Source organism: Siphateles boraxobius, unplaced genomic scaffold (assembly GCF_051911475.1).
Source record: "Siphateles boraxobius isolate OS27281-9 unplaced genomic scaffold, OSU_SipBor_1 63, whole genome shotgun sequence".
Classification (NCBI taxonomy): Eukaryota; Metazoa; Chordata; class Actinopteri; order Cypriniformes; family Leuciscidae; genus Siphateles; species Siphateles boraxobius.
Genome location: NW_027509190.1, coordinates 1,045,001 through 1,058,141, shown reverse-complemented (window position 1 = coordinate 1,058,141; position 13,141 = coordinate 1,045,001). Strand labels below are relative to the sequence as shown.

The 13,141-nt window shown below is 45.2% G+C and overlaps 1 non-coding gene across 1 annotated transcript; it reads right to left on the bottom strand.

The window, feature by feature from the left end:
- Positions 1-3,316: 3,316 nt before the first annotated feature.
- Positions 3,317-3,389, bottom strand: trnak-uuu (transfer RNA lysine (anticodon UUU)). The gene has a single exon. It is a non-coding gene; the product is annotated as a tRNA-Lys (tRNA).
- Between the last annotated feature and the right edge of the window lie 9,752 nt (positions 3,390-13,141).

The window sequence follows — 13,141 nt, the reverse complement described above, 5'->3', positions numbered from 1 at the left end:
TCAGTGTATTATAAATCACTAATATATCCCTAATCGTGCACCTGTCCTGTCCATGGTGCTGGGTCCTTCCTCATCTGCACCTCCGGCTGCCACAGCACTCTTTCCACTAAGGAAAAGGTCTGTTAATTTGGTGCATTTAACTGCCTCTTGTGCCAAATATCTTTTCTTTTTAATTCTTATTTTTTCGGCCCCACCCATTTCTTTCTCTTCTTTCCATAGACAGTAATCTCTCCTTCTTTTCGCCATTTTTACCGTCCGTCTCTGTTGCATTGCATTCACACAAACCCGCTAAACATGAGCAAAAGTAAACTCCTTTGATCGGCGCCTAGTTAGAGCCAATCGGATGTCAGGAAAAACGAGGATCAGTCCAAGTTAAGAGGGGCCGCTCGCATCCCTCCTCAGATTGAAAGTATTGGTTTGGCCCGGTCTGAATCAAACACACACACACACACACACACACACACACACACACAGCGTTCCGCTGCAGGCACTACTAAGCGGCCGGTTAGGCCGGTCGCGTATCATTAAAAAAAAAACAAAAAAACTCTTAGACCACCGGCCGGTCTTCGGCCTGAAATGGACCGGTCGTTCGGGATTGTTCCCGGTATTCCCGATGGCCAATCCGCCCCTGGGTGCAGGCCATCAGCAAGGTAGAGCCTAGGTCGCTCCCAGAACAGATTCCAATTATTTACAGAGAGCAGTTTCTGTTCATTACACAATGACATTAACCATTCATTTAGTGCAAATAATCTACTGAACCTTTCCTGTCCTTGTCGGTACGTGGGAAGCGGTCCAGACACGATGATCGTTGCTTCAGGCGATGTGCTGCGTACCATCTCGATCAGGCTCCTGTAGTCCTTCTTCAGAACCTCTGTCTGCCGCAGCCTGATGTCGTTCACTCCCGCTTGCAGCACAACAGCTCCGACGCGTTCGTCACCGTTCAGGATCTCGGGAACCTGTGCAGCGACATCTAGAACACGAGCATAAGGAAAGCAGTGAGTGCGCACCTTACCTTTACCTGAGTTAGCGCGGACATGACGGACGATGGAACTGCCGATGATCACGGCGTTGTCGCGTTCCGACTCGTGAAGAGGGGAGAAGCGGTTCCGGGTGGAGATCTCGAAGACCGGGAGAGGCGGAGAGGTTCTTGGTCTTGTCCTGGCTCGTGTCTTCCGCTGAGGAATCACCCAGGGCTCATGGTGTTGTGTCGGTGCCGGAGTGAATGAAGCAAGGGATGATCGCATCCTGGGTGCTTGCGTCCTGTGCAGAGAGGCACACGGAGAAGATGAGGTCGTAGTCAAAAAGTTACTAACCACTGACTTGTGAGCATCGGCGCGTGGTGTTTCAAGCGCTGAACGCCGATCTCGCAGCTCGGCTTGCCTCTCTAGCAGACCACGGATCTGCTTCTCCACGGACTCCAGCTCCAACAGCAACGAATGCAGCTCGAATGTGTCCTCACCTGCACTCAGAGGTAACGTTAGACACACATCCGATATATTCACCATTATAACAGATGAACAGTAAATTAGTAGTGATACTACCAATATCACTACTAATTTAGGACTGAAATCCTGGATATAACCCGTATCCTTTCAGTGAAACGGGTGTAAATGAGACAATCAATAGGCGAGAGGCCACGCGTGCGATGCTAGCGGGCTAAAGGCTAGTAGCGGAGATTCGAAAACAACACATAGTTTCTGTAATTATAGTGCACTTCCGTGTAGGTATAAGTAAACAACATGTTAAGTTTTGGGTAATAAAGGGGTAACAAGCAGATATACAACCTGCAAAGAACTTCGTAAGTAAACCGAAATTACGGTGTACGTTTCGGTAATTATATATAATTACAGAAACGTACACCGTAATTTCGGTGTACTTACGCAGTTGTTTGCGGGTCGTAATATAAAGTGTTACCCAGTGTATGAATAAAGTGTTTATGGATAAGTGTTACCCAAATATCCATGAATAAAAGTTTGAATTTGTATCTGTTCCTGTAGTAACTTGAGAGAGATAGGTCTGAGAATTAAAGATTGATCATTTACTGAGTGTAACCCTTGTGAAGGAGATCATTTAGACTTATGCCTCGGAACTCTTGACTACTATTCCACACAATTCTCACTGGGGTTGAAGTGGAGTGCGGGTTTGGAGCAACCAGATGGCTGATGTACCATTTAGGTCCTCCCCACTTATTAATTTCCTCTTTTGTGAGTTTTGCAGCAGCACCTCTTGAAACCATTTCATGTATTTGTTCTTTGTATGCAGTCTTCCACACAGGTTCCTTCTCCAGACGCTTCTCAGTGTTTCTAAAGGTTGCCTCCACAGCCTGCCGATTGTCTGGTTGTGTTGTGAGGTCTGTCTTCCAGGGATAAGCCGTGTCCCAGTGGGGAGAGTACTGTGTTTGTCTGCCAATACGTATGTTAGGCATTCTTTTATCTTTTCCAGGTCCCGCTCTTCCTCTTTCGCTCCAGGGGGTAACCTACCACACTTGCAGCCGCCACATTGAGGACTGCACGAAGCCCCGATGCTGTCCCAACTAAACCACTCGAAGACCTCTTTGTTGGTGGTTAAGGTGCTCCGGACAAGCGCATTTCCTTCCTCTTCTTGAGGTATGATGGTTTCTTTATACGCCATCGAGGCTGATCTCATGGTCCTTGCAAGGTGAGTTTCAGGGTGGTATACTGCCAGATCGACTGTCTCAATAAGATCGGGATGGGTTCCCCCAACAGTCTTCCCCAGCGGGCCGTCCCAGAGGACGAGGTCTACCACAATTTTGATTGGCTGGGGAACAAGACGACCTTCCCGGTGACTGATAAGGAGGTCAATCTTTGTGGGACGAACCAGTTCGTCTCTGGGTACATTGGGGAAGAACTTCTTCAGTTGCTTGGCAGTGACTCGTTGAGTCACCTCTGCGATGTCTGAAACATGACTATTGTCATGTTTCAATGTTTTTGAGGTCTGTTTTGTGATCTTGGTTTCCCCTGTCTTTGTGATTTTGGTTTAGTCCTGTTATTATTTCAGTTTTGAGATCTTGTTTCCCCCCATCTTTGTGATTTTGGTTCAGTCCTGTTAGTTTTCCCGCTCCTCGTTTGTGTTCAGTTTCTTCACCTGTGTTCTGCTTATTATCCCATTAGTCCCTGTCCATTTAAGACCTGTGTTTTCCCTCAGTGTTTGTTGGTCGTCGTCCTTGTATGGTTGTGTCTCTGAATTCCTGGAGTTTGTTATTTTGTTTCTGTATGTTCCTGAAGTTTATTGTGTACAGTGTAGATCAGCAAGAACTCAACAACAAAATGTACCGCTCCACAAAAAGACACTTGTTCGCCCGAACAGGGACTTGAACCCTGGACCCTCAGATTAAAAGTCTGATGCTCTACCGACTGAGCTATCCGGACTCTTGCTCGAGAAGCCTGCGTGCTGTGTCGGAACGCACAGCAAAATGAATCGCATTGGCGCAGAAAAAAGAGTGTCCTCCAATGCATTGCGTTTCCTTCTTCGAAGATTCAGAACGGCCGTCAATAAGTCTGCTATGTCAAAATATATTTGCAAATTAGTGGGAATGCAGCCTATTAGACTGATGATAATAGTCATTAAAGGAAAATAATGCTAGGAAAAAGAACAAAAACTCACTGCTACTTGTCTGGAAAGCCTCTTCACACGCTTCAATGCTGTTGACTTGCCACGCTTTTATCGTTATTGTAAACTTGTGTCAAAGGCGCAGTTGTTTGTAGCAAATAGCAAGCCTGCGGCACTCTAGGTAACAGCCAGCGAGTGTACTGACACCTAGCGATTAGAAAATATACAAGAGGAAAAGAGTAGGCCGAAGGACGGGTGGTGACATGGAGCTCAATTTCAATGGCACCCAGAAAACCTTGCCGTGACCCGGATTCGAACCTGGGTTGCTGCGGCCACAACGCAGAGTACAAACCACTATACGATCACGGCGAGCTACCGGTCTACCCGACGTGTCCCTGACTACAAAGGGGCCTTGTCATCTTTAGCTTGCAGACAAAACTGTTTCTTACCAACATAACTCTTTTCAAGGGTAATCCTGTAACAGTGACTTTTTTTTCCTTTTATAAAGTTTAAGCTAGGCCTTCAGAAGGTTAAAAACTAAAGCAGGTGCAAGCTGTCAACGTAGCGGGGAGACCCCAATGGATTTCTAGTCCATCACCTTAACCACTCGGCCACGACTACAAGCTAGCTGAAGGGAGCATTTCGTTTGGCTTGGTCCCTTGCAGCGTCGCTGCCCGAGGCCAGTGTAGATCAGCAAGAACTCAACAACAAAACGTACCACTCCACAAAAAGAGGCTCGTTCGCCGAACAGGGACTTGAACCCTTGACCCTCAGATTAAAAGTCTGATGCTCTACCGACTGAGCTATCTGGGCTCTTACTCAAGACGCGTGCGTGCTACGTCGGAACGCACAGCAAAATGAATCGTATTGGCGCAGAAAAAAGAGTGTCCTCCAAGGCATTGCGTTTCATTCTTCGAAGATTCAGAACGGCCGTCAATACGTCTGCTATGTCAAAATTTATTTGCAAATTAGTGGGAATGCAGCCTATTAGACTGATGATAACAGTCATTAAAGGAAAATAATGCCAGGAAAAAGAACAAAAACTCACTGCTACTTGTCTGGAAAGCCTCTTCACACGCTTCAATGCTGTTGACTTGCCGCGCTCTTATCGTTATTGTAAACTTGTGTTCCTGACTACAAAGGGGCCTTGTCATCTTTAGCTTGCAGACAAAATGGTTTCTTACCAACATAACTCTTTTCAAGGGTAATCCTGTAACAGTGACTTTTTTTCCTTTTATAAAGTTTAAGCTAGGCCTCCAGAAGGTTACAAACTCAACGTAGTCGGCAGGATTCGAACCTGCGCGGGGAAACCCCAATGGATTTCTAGTCCATCGCCTTAACCACTCGGCCAAGAAAGGGGCAAAAGGGGGGAGGGGGGTGTAGAGAAGAAAAGAGGGAGGAAAGGGAGAAAAAGAAGAGGAGAAAAAAGGAGCAAAACGTACAATATATAAATTTTTATCTACTTTCTTATCTTCTCAACATTGTTAACACACAGTTCTGCACTTATTGCAAGGGTTATCATCACTTTAATTTCATGTCTCTTGCGGGATTCGAACCTATGCCGTGGCAATATCGCTTGCATCTTCGCTTGTTCTCTAGTCTCGTAGTGCATTCCGTAAGTACTACATGCAATGCATTGTGGGTAACGTAGTCATTTTTAACACAGGAACTCTTTTCCATATAAATCCCTACAGTAGTAACCCTGTGATTATGCAATTATGCACATGAATGCATTTAAAGCAAACGCTCTTGTAAGTAAACATATTTTGTGATGTTAACAAATCAATATTCAAATAATTAACTCAAAATGTCACATGCTACATTTAAAGCTATAATAGTATTAACAGTGTATAAATGTAAATAACTCTCCCATCATGTTTCCCCTCCTTTTTTTGTAAACTCAATTATTTGAAAGACTACATCTGTGCAGCACAAGTGAATAAAACATATTCCAAATTGAGTGTTGGGTTTTGTGAATAAATGTAAAATGATTCTGCAAGTAATTCTGGCTTTAGTTTTAACAATTACATTCAATGGATGACACTCACTGTCCTGGTATTCAAGAGGAAATTACTTAAAAACGTGAAGACTGTTATTGGCTCCAATAAAATTATTAAACTTTATTGTAACAGACAGACAAGTAATGGTGACAGCAATTATACACTCTTCCTCCAGTCATCCAGGGTCAGTCCTGATGCTGGACAGTACCACTGCCCCTTCAGCTGGGTGTGTCCAGTCCTTTTATTTTGTCCTGTCCAAACCCCTTGCAGGTGTAGTGGTACTTTTCGTTTGTCAGCCTCTTCCGTGGCGGTTCCCCCTTTGACACTAGCTCCTCATCCTCCTGGGCAGCTTTTTTCAGCTATTGGAACATGTCTCGATATAAGTAAACTATTAGAGATTGCAATGAATCTATCATATATATAAAATCAGATACAAATAGGATTGGTATGAATAATAATGCTTTGTTATTAACAAAATGTTATGATAATAATTATGACCGCCACTACATCTTGTAATAATAATGAGAAAAGAAGGAGAAAATGCATATTAAATTATGTCATAAATTATTTTTTAATTAAATACTGATTGGGCCAACAAGTTGCACACTCTTGCCAGGATTTGCACCTGGAGTCTCCCACCCAAAGGATGGACGTGTTACAATTACACCACAAGAGTTGTTTTTTTTGTTTGTTTTTTGAAATAGTTGCATCAGCAACTATCCTATGTATTTTGTTTTTTGAAAATAGTTGCAACAGCAACTAATTTTTTTTTTCTATTTGCAACAGCAAACATACTTTTTTCTACTTTATTTTCTTGCTTGTTTTTTCTTTGCAGATGGTTTGAACAGTGAATGTGAACATTTTCTTAAAATAAATAAAACATATTATTAAAAATATTTATAAAAAAGAATGTATTAGGTGCATTTACAAAGAGCTTCTCCACTCCTCAAGGGTCTGTCCAGATGCAGGGCAGTACCATTTGCCACGTACCTGTGAGTGTCCAGTTTGCTTTGATTTAGGTTGACCACACAGCTTAAACTCATAGTGGTAGCTCTCTTTTGCCTTTCTCATCTTTGGGGGCTCACCTTTCCTCAGTCGCTCCTGGTTCTCAAGGGCTGCCTTGCGTAATCGCCATTCACGCTGGCGATTAAAGGGATCTAGTGCTTGGTGAGGGAACCTAGGTTGGTCGGGACAGTAGGAGGTGGATGAACAGCCCTGGGTGGATGCTGAGGGTGGTGGTTGGGTGGCAGGCCAACCCTGGATGGATGCTGAGGGTGGTGGGTGGGTTGCAGACCAGCCCTAGGTGGATGCTGAGGTTGGTGGGTGGGTTGCAGACCAGCCCTGGGTGGATGCTGAGGGTGGTGGGTGGGTTGCAGACCAGCCCTGGTTGGAGGACCAGCCCCGGGTGGATGCTTAGGGTGGTGGGTGGGTTGCAGACCAGCCCTGGTTGGAGAACCAGCCCTGGGTGGATGCTGAGGGTGGTGGGTGGGTTGCAGACCAGCCCTGGTTGGAGGACTAGCCCTGGGTGGATGCTGAGGGTGGTGGGTGGGTTGCAGACCAGCCCTGGTTGGAGGACCAGCCCTGGGTGGATGCTGAGGGTGGTGGTTGGGTGGCAGGCCAGCCCTGGATGGATGCTGAGGGTGGTGGGTGGGTTGTAGACCAGCCCTGGGTGGATGCTGAGGTTGGTGGGTGGGTTGCAGACCAGCCCTGGGTGGATGCTGAGGGTTGTGGGTGGGTGGAGGACCAAACATGAGAGTGTGCCAGGGGTGCCTGGTAAGAAGACCAGCTCTGGTAGTGTGTTGGGGATGGCTTGTAGGCAGAGGACCAGCCCTCCATACAGCTGTTTTGAGAGGAAGCAGCATCGTGTTTGGCAATAGCTGCGTCTCCCCCACCTGTCTGTGGAATAGCAGGTGTTCTGGAACTGTGTCGCTGGCGGATTTTTGCCTCGCCCTCACGGTTCTCAGGCTCCTGGAACTCAAAAAGAGTGTGTCCATGCTGAACTGGCTGTGATGGTAGGTCACGAACCTCCAGGAGGGATTTTTTAGCCACGGCAATCTGCTGTGGAAGCTGCACACCCTGAAGTAAAGAACCCCGTTCAGTTCTCTTTTGGCGATCATGCAGCCTGCAGAGACAGAAAACAAAACACACACAAGAGTTTTTCAGAACATTTTTCAGTGTGTTAATTGTTAAAAAAAAAATTCAAATATGCAATTCAATCAATTTATGAAGATATTAAAGATGAACTCACCAGGAGGACACAGTGGTGTTGTTAATGTTTACCAGTACCAGGTCACTCCTGTCCATGATCTCTCTGCAGTCCTCAACTAGCTGCTTGATGTGAGAGTATGCCATGACAATGGACTGGGGCATGGCAAATGTCCTCCCTTTATTGTCCTTTGGCCTATTTCTGGCTTCCTTGTACTCTTTGTACAGCTTGAGAGCAACACACTCTGAAATTCTGTTTTGGTCTGGTCTGTGAGCAGCCTGACCATGGACCATGAACAATCTGCAAATAGATGACCAGATCACATAGTGCTCATTATATATGCATGTTCACATATTGACATAAATACATTGATACAAATACTAAAGAATATAGCTATATGAGATGTGGATACCTCTCAGCTGCTTGCTGGCCTGGAGCAGAGCCACTGCACTTTCTTGAAGCCCTCCAAGGTCCTGGCAACGTTGTTTTTTTGCTCTTGAGGGTTTATCTGGTGGGGGTCTGGTCAAAGACACTTAGATGTGAGTATAACCTCAAAATCTCTGCCACTTCAGCATTGGAGAGTTTTGTTATAGTTCGGTTAAGCCCAACCAGGTAACCTGCCAAGGCATCAACTGCCTCCCATCCAGGAATCCCTCTGGCATCACACCTAGTGTCCTGTTACAAGAATTGAACCAATAAACACCATAACATTTTAAACATCTGGTACAAGAGCAAATATAAAGAAGCCCACATTTCTGATGGTGAAACATTATCCACTTTACCGTAGCTGGAGTGACGAGCACACTCTCCTCAAATGGGGTGAGGACGGGACTTGCGGAGGCATCTCTCTCATCAAATCGGGTGAGGACGGGCCCAGAAGAGGCATTACTCTCCTCCAATGGGGAGTAGATGGGCCCAGCAGAGGCATTACTCTCCTCCAATGGGGAGTAGATGGGCCCAGCAGAGGCATCACTCTCCTCCAATGGGGACCTGGGATCTGGCCAGGGCCTAGGGCCACCGCTTCCAAATTGCTGAGGTGATTAATAAAAGTATACACAGAATAAAGAATAAATAGAGAATAAACAATCTTTTACATTTTTTGTGTCTCTTCTACATTAAAAATGAACTGTTTATTAGTTTATTAGTTTATTTAGTTTATTAGTTTATTAGTGCATCTCCACCCGGATGAGACAAAAAACAGGATCACTGATTACAACAAATTAAAACAATACTATGTCAACATTCAATAGCAAAATATACCATATGTGTGTGAGGTTTTAACATGCCTGGAATGAAAGCAAACTGGTGCTTATGAAAGCTTTCCAGAGAGGAGGACCCTCTGCTGCATCTTAGCACATCCAGTGTCTTCTCTCCTTTCTCCAGCCCTGACCCAATGTTTGTGTAAAGCTGCACTCCTGGTGGATCCTGAATGCAGGCAAGGTGCTTTTGCTGTACCTCCCACACTTGAGACATGCATTCATGGTTTATAAGGTGCAGCCCAGTGCCGTCCACAAGGTGCCACATGGAGTCAAGAAGACTTTTGATGAGGGCACGAGTCTCCTCCACTCCACGGGTTTTCCTGCGGCAGTGCTTGGCTAGCTCTTTAGAGCTGATGCTCGCCAACACCTGGGCATCTGTTGGCTCGTGGCCCTGATGCTTTTGCCTCAGCTCTGACCGCTTCGCCTCTTTCAGATGACAGATGTCCTGGTAATCCCATTCAAAAATGCAACTCGACAATTTGGAGCAGAACGTACCGTACAGTGGATGGTGTTCTGTGGTGAGACCGTTGGTGAATCGCCTCATAAAGTGGAACACATCCAACCGCACAGTGGACGTCCATGGCCGAAACCAATGGAGAACTGGGCTCACTCCTGTGTAAAAGCATTTTTTGGTTTGTATTGTCACCAACTGCCTTAATTTGGCAAAAAAAAACATCAACACAAATTACAGGAAACCCACCTCTGTCACTGCAACAGTCTCTATCCACATAGATAGCAGCTGGCTGTGGCTCACCAGCATGTACCGTTGAACGATCACAAGTCATCCAGCCCAGCCCCCTCGCCGGTTGTGAGGACCGAGTTGAGGACCTGACCATACTCGTTCCCCACATTGGACATCCATGTTGCCGTGTTCTCAATCCCCCCAGCAAGTTTTTTGGTAACCTGTTATAACAAAAGTATATACATCATTAGCATATGTATTCTTATCAAACCCTAAAAGAACAAATTAGCTCAAGCTTATATAGGTTTACATTTACCTTAGTGGAATCGAGCTTCAGAATTCTGCCAAACGTTGAAGTGATGACACCTTTGAGTTCATCAAGGTGACCGACAACATCGTTGGCATGCACTGTCTCGAACCACTGGGCCAGGGGCAAGGGAGAGAAGGGTGGTGGTGGTGGGGGATAAACAGCCTGGGACTGCTTCAGGCAGGATCTCTTGTGAATTTCACAATCTGTGAAATAGTCACAGGATCTCCTAGCCCACTCCTCACTGTGTGCCTCTTGAAAGGCCTGCTGCAGGTAACTGGAGCTATTCCCTGCTGTTCTAGGACGCAAAAGTGTCAAACATTTTCTGTCCAGTGCCAAATGTGTAGTCAACACAGCAGGGAATTTGTTGCGGTTAGAGGGGTCAAGTTGCTTTAAAATGTCACTACTCCAAGGACAGACAGGTTGTTTGCACTGGCTGCACCTTGGGTAATCTCCCCCTATTAAATAGTACTTGCTATCCACATCAATGACCTCTCTGACCTTGGTGTAAATGCCAGAGTGGTGCATCTTTCGGTTGCACAGAGTGCATTTCAGAGGGATGCCCCACATACGCATTGGTGCCCAGGAACATCCTCTGTCGAAAGTAATCATGTGGGTTTGGAGGTGCCACAGATCTGATTGGGCTTGGGGGTGGTGCCAATTCTCCCTGACATTCTGTCTCAGCTGCCAACTTGCGTCATAGAGGATGTGGGCAATCCACTCCCGATCACCTGGCTTGATGACCCGGAGGAACGGCTTTGGCAAAAACCTGGCCCGCCTTACCTCTGGAAAGCACAGAGGGACTGGGAGCCCTGGTGCTGCTGGAGGAGGAGCAGAAGCAGGAGAAGGAAGAAGTGGTGTGCCACTCTGAGTCGCTGGTGCCATCTCAGATAGTGTGGAAGGGCTAGGAGCAGGAGCAACTTGGAGACAGATGGTTGGTGTCGTCTCTTGGGCTGTGAGGCAGACTGGAGCTGGAGCATCTCGGGGAGAGACGATTGGTGTCGGTGTCATCTCTTGGGCTGGGGTAGTGGAGGGACGGGCTGAAGGGGTTAGAGGAGAAATGTTTGGGAGGTCTGTGGGAGATTTTAAGACATGACACTTCTCAAGGTGCTCTGATAACCTGACAGCACCCATGGCCTTTGTGCCGCAGTGCTCACACTGCTCCTGGACATGGAAGTCTGACAGGTGCTGAGTAAACTGGTCAAAGAGCACTTCCTGAGCACAAAGGGAGCATGTCATGGTATTATCACCGCTCCCTGTCTGCTGTGGACCTGCTGCGGTCCCTGTCTGCTGTGGACCTGCTGCGGTCCCTGTCTGCTGTGGACCTGCTGCGGTCCTTGTCTGCTGTGGACCTGCTGTGGTCCCTGTCTGCTGTGGACCTGCTGCGGTGCTTGTCTGCTGTGGACCTGCTGCGGTCCCTGTCTGCTGTCCTGACTGAGGGAAACAATATTTTGTATTTACTCTCTATATCCTCTTATCCTCTAAATCACACAAAACTCTGCATCAAAACAGTGATTTGGAGAATCAAGCACAACGAAGAAGCAGCCATGGGAAACAGCTGTAGAGGAAGCATTTGTCAGCATCTTTGTCTCATATCATATGTTTAAGGATTCAATGACATTACTTACATCATGGTAGCCACATTTGCAGGGGATCTTTTTCTCAAAAATGTCTTTTTTTCTGACCGTTAGGCCAAATGCAGGGGTCAGGGGACAATTCTTTATCCTCTCTAACACTGCCTTCCAACGTCTGCTCCCAGGTCTCTGGCCAGTGGAAAATTTATATTTCCCCTGGGCAAACAGCATCATGACGCCGGTCCAGAATGAATCTGGCTTTCCTTCCTTTGGCATCTCTATAGGACAAGAGGCAGTCATTAGGCTGTTGTAGGCAACATGTAGGTCTACATGTACAGACAGACAGACAGATAGATAGGAATTTAAGCAACTACAATATAAGGTTGTATGTTTTTTTCCACAGTCTCAACTAATTTGGTCAGGAATATTTCAAGTCTTAAGTTTCTGAGACACTGTTTCATTTATATTGTTATGCTAATGTGAAATAGTTTGTTCAGATCTCATCAGATGGCATGAACTCACACGGATGGTTGTCGGTTATTAAAAATGTAATCAAAACAGTTTAGTGATGAAAGAAATGGAAAAAAATGATACTCTCTCACTCACAATCTCTCTCTCTCTCTCTCTCACTCTCTCTCTCACACACACACACACACACACACACACACACACACACACACACACACACACACACACACACACACACACACATTCACATTCACATTCACTCACTCACTCTCTCTTTGAAAAAAATGGCTGTTATTTTACAAACTGAAATTGTATGAGAACTGAACTGAAATCACAACACAAGCCAATCCTGTTTCTTCATGTTTGTTAAGAAATGATCATACCCACTCTTTCACTCACTCTTTTTCTCTCTCACACACACACTTTATAGCACTCTCTTTGAAAACAATTGGTATCTGAAATTGTATGATGAATGACATGAATATATATTAAAATATCCAATTCAGTTTACCTTGATGCCTATTTTCTGTGTCAATTTCTTGTCCTATTGCAATAGATGTTATATGGTCAGTTGGTGTAACCAATATTTTGTCTAAAAGACTAATATTGTACAAAAAAAGTTAATATGAATAATAATTTAATACTCTACTACACTGTAATAATGGGTGTTTAAACCATTTGTACTCAAATGGTCAAAGAATAGACATAAAACAAGGTGTTTACAGCATATGGTCTTGCTCAGTACAACGAAAAACCCATATCATTTATAATAAAACATATTCTCATAGGATATTACTAAATAAACTACTAATTTCATGCAATTGCATGAACTCTAGGAGGTGTGAAATATTAGATATTGGTCATTTTTTGTGGTTACACCATTTGACAGTTTAACGGGCTGTCAGTTCTATCTTTTGTTAAAAATAGTATAAATTTCATATTAAATAATAATTAACATAGCGATCAGGTTTCTGACCGTCTTATCAAACTTAGCAGCGACATTTAACACTTGACACAGACACAAAATCGAGCATCTCTGTTCTAGTTTAATTTGATGGACACAAGAAAGACACGC